Raw genomic sequence first — 5,947 nt, forward strand, 5'->3', positions numbered from 1 at the left:
ATCAGGAACCACTTCAATGCTGAAGTCCTTTTGCTGCTTTATCCCTTGGTGTCCAAATCGCTCGTCCTCGCCCCACCTAGAGCAACCACTTCTGACAAAGCTGCGACAGCGGAGAGCTACATATAAAATGAGCAAGCGGTCCCAGTTTGGTTCCCAGGATGCCCCCAGGCTTCTGGGCTATCAGGAGCTGAGCTCTGGAGCGTCACAGGAGGTCACCTCCCCTGCCCCGGTGATGATGGTGAGGACATCTACCTGGAGCCACGTCCCCCAGCGGTGGTGGTGTACCTGTCCTTATGGAGAAAGAGGCTGCAGTTCCTCCGGGGGCCGTCAGCCTTTCAGGAGCGGTTAAAATAACACAGGGAGGCTTACGAGCAGATGTGGTTCCCGCACCGCTTCTGCCAAGGCTCTGCTCCGCAGACATCAGCTGCGGAGAAATGTTTAAACTGAGCTGCAGTGCCGTATGCCCGGTGTTTGTACATAAACAGCTTCTAAAAGCATGAGGGGGAGTGTGTAGCTCTTTCAAAGCCGACCGGATGGTTCTCTCGCTTGACATGTTCTCTTCTTGAAACAACATCACTTTGTTGAATTTTGTGGCTTTTTATGTGGAACAACATTAGCTCATCCAAGTCTGTGGTTTATTTGAAAATGAAATTCCGGTAAGCTTTTGTACCATCTGGCAATGTCCAAACGAATCGGGTTTAGCAAGAAACCACTGCACACGTGTGCACAAACACATACACACCAGAAACATTATAATCGTCATAACCAGTAATCGCAGGAAGCTCGGCATCGTTGGGGCAAGGGGAGGGGGAGAAAATGAGTGCCCGACTCATCTCCCAGCCATATGCCTTCTGTGGGGCTTGGCTCCTTCCAGCAGAGGGCATTTTGCAAGCTGTCCCTCCTGCACCGCTTCTACCCCTTCCTTCTGCGGCAACGCCTTTGACATGAACTTCCAAGTAGATCCGGATGTAAATCAAACACAGCTGGGTGAGCTGCAAGACAGCGCGCCGTGTCAAATTCACAGCTGCTGTCAGGTCATTGCACTGGTTTCAAAGGAGCGACTGATTTACACCAGCTGCGGACCTGGCCAGACATGTTGGGGAGGGACTGAGGCATACAGGAGAGGTTTGGGGCTGAGGCGATGGCTTCTTGGTTGCTCCTTGCAATAGCTGAAGTGTTTTCTTACGTGGGACCAGCCCTGGATTCCCTCCTAGCTCCTCTGGTCCAGGCAGGTAGGGGGACACACAGCACATTCTTGACATCTTGTCCATCCGTAGCACTCTTTCTCTTCTCTCTCTCCCACATCTGTGCACACGGAGGCCTCCGACTGGCAAAGCTGAAGGGAGAGGAAAATGTGGCCATTACCCAGGTACACAGGAGACCACCAAGCATCCGTCTGTCACCTTCTCCCCTGCAAGAGTTTTGCCTGATCTCTCTTAGGCCTCCCCGCTCTTCCACACTCAGCTACTCACAGACCTGTATTAAATGTGCAAGATGGCTGGGACAAGACCTGTATTAAATGTGCATGATGGCTAGGGAATATGAAGTGCTATTTAGGACATGTAGGACAATTTACCAAGAGCCAAACACAAAGTCCATTGGAGCCAGTAGGCAGGTTTCCACTGCCTACAGCCTTCCACAGCCTTCCACAGCCACAGCAGGCACAGCGTCCATACACACATTCACCTCTATGAACTGGGGAATGGGGGAAAATAATGACTAAATATATGTATTGGCTTTAAATTAACCTTAAAATATAGCAGAGATCTGCTTTTGAGAAAAAGCAATGGAAATCTAATGGATGAGCTGGGCTGATGAGCCAGCGCCACTGAAACGCGTCAGAGCTGCGGAGGTCACAGGCGCTGCGCTATCCAAGGGGACTATTTCTAGCCGCAGTTTCATTTTTGTATCGTGGTCTGTAATTGCATGAACAGGACTTTTGATGGAAATCATCGCAGACGTCTCCATTCAGGACGCACTGTTGCTTTTCAGTCTGCATTGCATGCATTTAAAGCTCGCGCATGTACACCTGAGAGTATTTTTCCCTTGTGCTGGACATGAAGAGAAACCAGTAACCCCCAGGAAGGCGAGATGCCCGCAGCCCCAGCCTGACAGGAGCTGCTCTTGCCTGACCGGTGAGTCCCAGCTCCTTCCTCCACACCAGGTCACCAACACCTTCTTATCCCCTGCCAGCCTATAGCTGCTAATAAAAGCAGGAATTTGGTTCACCTGAGAACATCTCTTAGGTTCCTGATTGGAAATATAAAATAAAATTGTGCTGGTTTTGGCTGGAACAGAGTTAATTTTCTTCATAGTAGCAGGTATGGGGCTATGTTTTGGATTTGCGCCGAAAACAGTGTTGATAACACAGGGATGTTTTAGTTGTTGCTAAGTAGTGCTTATACTAAATCAAGAACTTTTCAGCTTCCCATGCTCTGCCAGGTGCACAAGAAGCTGGGAGGGGACACAGCCAGGAGAGTTGATCCAAACTGACCAAAGGGCTATTCCATACCATATGACAGCACGCTCAGTATAGAAACTGGGGGAAGAAGAAGGAAGGGGGGGACGTTTGGAGTGATGGCGTTTGTCTTCCCAAGTAACCATTACGTGTGATGGAGCCCTGCTTTCCTGGAGATGGCTGAACACCTGCCTGCCCATGGGAAGCAGTGAATGAATTCCTTGTTTTGCTTTGCCTGCGTGCGCAGCTTTTGCTTTACCTTTTAAACTGTCTTTATCCAACCCACGAGTTTTCTCACTTTTACCCTTCCAATTCTCTCCCCCATCCCACTGGGGGGGAGTGAGTGAGCGGCTGTGTGGGGCTCAGTTGCTGGCTGGGGCTAAACCACAACAAAAATCAATTCCAGCATCAAGGGCTTTTAACCAAGGAAGCATTTCTAACAGGTGGCCCCGGTGAGGTGCTTCACCAGCTGGGCTGTGGATGGGAGGCTGACACACTCTGATAATCCTGCTTTAATTCTTTTCTTACAAGGATTTTTTTTAATATATATATATAGTTTTGCCTCCAGCATATGCTGTACTAGCGTAGCAGCTCTTCAAGTACCGTGTTTTCCCGCATACGTGTGAGTGACAGCACCTAAAACCAGCAGCCGTTACATAAATAAGACCGGCACTTCCCCTGCAAGCGCCGTGATGGCCGTGGGGAGCAGGGCTGGGCCCAGGACAGCCCGGGGGGATGATGTCCCTGCTTGGAACGGAGGGTGATGAAGGAGGGGACGACCCTCAGGGCAGCCCCAGTCACCACCAACCTCCCCTCCATGTCAAGCCGTCCATCATAGACCATCACCTCCTCGGGGCAGAGGCTGCTGCATCCATGCTGTTCATCACTGGTGGTGCTCCCCATCACTGCCATCCTGTAATACAGCAAATGGGTAAAAAGAATAACCAGTCTAAAATATGAATTTGTGGCATCTCACGGTTATTTTGCTGATGCTGTGTATAAGGATTACGGTAGCCATTGTTTCAGAATGATGTATGTTGTATCTTAATGAGCAGCTTAATTGTTTTACTTAGCAGGAGATGGCCAATAAAGTATTAAGAAGCCAAATTTGGCGCTTGGCTTCCTTTAACATTAAGATGCAAAAGTCTGATTTGTACTGCCTGTAAATCTGCTGTAACTCAGCATGCAAATACTCCTGAATAATTTAGGCTTTCTTTAAGAAAGCCTGCGATATACCCAGAAAAGATTAATATTCAACAGACGTCCATCATCTAAGTAAACACTTTTTTTTTTTTTTTAAATGTACTGAGTTCTCATAAATTCCCTTAATGGGACAGAAACCATCCTGGCTCTTGTTCATGAGGTCTGTCTCTTTGTCTCTGTTTATTTATTCGGCAGGAAAATTTCGCCTGCGTAACGCTTAAAAATGTTTGACCCCTTGAAAGGACATGAAGGGATGTTCTTCAGACACTTACCCAGCACCAAAAGAAAATAAAAAAGAGGATGGCAGGAGAAAAGCCAGGGTCACAGGTAGTGTTTGAATTCATAGGAAGAGGAGTTGGCCATGCCACGTGGTCATCTCTGGATGGTTATTGCTTTGCTCATGCACTCATTTGCTTTGGTGGACAGGAGCAGTGTGAGGACTGATGGTCACTGTGGCACTTCCAGGCCGTACGTCGCACATACTTGTAATTTTTCTACACATCGTAACACGGCAGTCAGGTACCAGGACTCCCACATTTCCATTTTGACAATGAAATTCACTGAAATATAAGAAAGAGAACTGAAATGTGCTGTGCTTTAGGCTCAGGTATCAGCAAGAAAAAACTTTCCCTCTGACGCACCTACCTCTGATATACCTATAAGAAAGATGATGTGAGATGGTGTCAGGAGAGGTGTATGATTCACCCATAACAAAGTGGGTTAAAAAAAAAAAAAAGACTAGACTGGGATTATAAAATAAGCATCAGCTTTGAAATTGGTGTCTGTACTCATAAACCAAGAATTTATGTTTGGCAACAACCAAAGCAAAGTAAGAATGGGCCTTGGTTATGAATTTTGGCAGAAGTTCAAGTTCATCCAAAGTGTGAGGCAGTCTGTACAGGTAGCTCGACCCCCTGGTAGGTGAGAGCCACCTTCGTGTTTTGAACCCAGAGCTCAACTTTCTGTGGGTCCGGGTGCGTTTGGGTATCAGCCTTTGGCTCGCACACCTTTTGGGTTTGTGGCAGGCCTGGCAAAGGCTGAATTTCAGAGTATAAAGTCACGGTGGTAGATATCAAGTCACAGAGGGGGAGGATTACTCTCTAAAAACTATTATTCTAAAACTAAATGCCCAAGACATTGATCATTACAGGGGTAACTGTAAGGGCTGGAGGGAGTGAATCGCTTATTAGAAATGATACAGTCGTATAGGGAAATGCCAGGCGAGTGGTTCTGGTATAAATTAAGCTGCTCAGCACTTTTCAGAGAAGAAGGCAAGTTTCCTTAACTATGGGCTGACCCTTGGAGCATCTTCAGCCTCAGTCGCAGGCAGTTGGGTTTCCTGGGATGGTGCTTGTGGACATGATGCCTGTTTGGAGAACCAGAAATTTCCCCCTAAAAGCAACAGTTAAACCCCCTGCCTCATCCTACCAGTCCTTGGTATCTCGAGATATTTCTTGCCTAGGGCATGACTCTATAGATAGAGCAGATCAAAAATCCTTCCTGCCAGCGGCACTGCGGGGGAGCGGGGCAGTGTCCCCTGGTCTGGGTGGGAGGGGGCAGCCTGGCAGCGGGTTGAGCTGGGTGGGAATTAGGAAGGACTTGGAATGAGGGGTGGTGTGTTATGGCCTCTCCCAAGGTCAGAGGCAGTCTGCAAAGTGCAAAATGACTGTTAGTCTGTATTTGGAGAATGCTTGCTCTCGTTTGGACATAAAACTGGTTGTGAGAAAAGGGAATTCAGACCAGAGTAGTGCTGAGGGTTTGGGGTTTTTTCTCTCCCTTTGCCAGCAAGTGTGAACATTGATGTTTCCACAGCTGTGGGCAGGTAGCAAGGTGCAGCAAGCTGCTGCGGATGCTCATGTTTCTATATGCTCTGTCACCACTGGAAATACTGCCTCCGTGTTGTTTCCAAATACCCAACACCAGAGAGTAATTAGAGCGCCTTGTTATCACTAAAGGAAAGTGCCTACATAAAAATCATGCTTCACAAAAATGCTTCATCAGAGCCACGTCACTCTCGTTGGTCCATCCCCTCCAAGACATGGAGGCACCTCGTTCCCACCGACCCTGATGCCTGCCAGGAGCCCCGGCACCTCTGGGGATGCAGGTCCCTCTCCCAGCTGTGGGACATGTGGGGCCAGAGGCACCTCAGCTCCGCTCGGGCCCATGGGGGTTGACATACCTGGACAGCCCCTAGGAAAGGTGATGTCCATGAGCACACGCTCCTCCACCTATCTTGGCTCCATTCAACCATGGGATAAAACAACCACGGGTGTTTTCTCAAGCCAC

The sequence above is a fragment of the Ciconia boyciana genome, chromosome 1 (assembly GCF_034638445.1).
Source record: "Ciconia boyciana chromosome 1, ASM3463844v1, whole genome shotgun sequence".
NCBI classification, from domain to species: Eukaryota; Metazoa; Chordata; class Aves; order Ciconiiformes; family Ciconiidae; genus Ciconia; species Ciconia boyciana.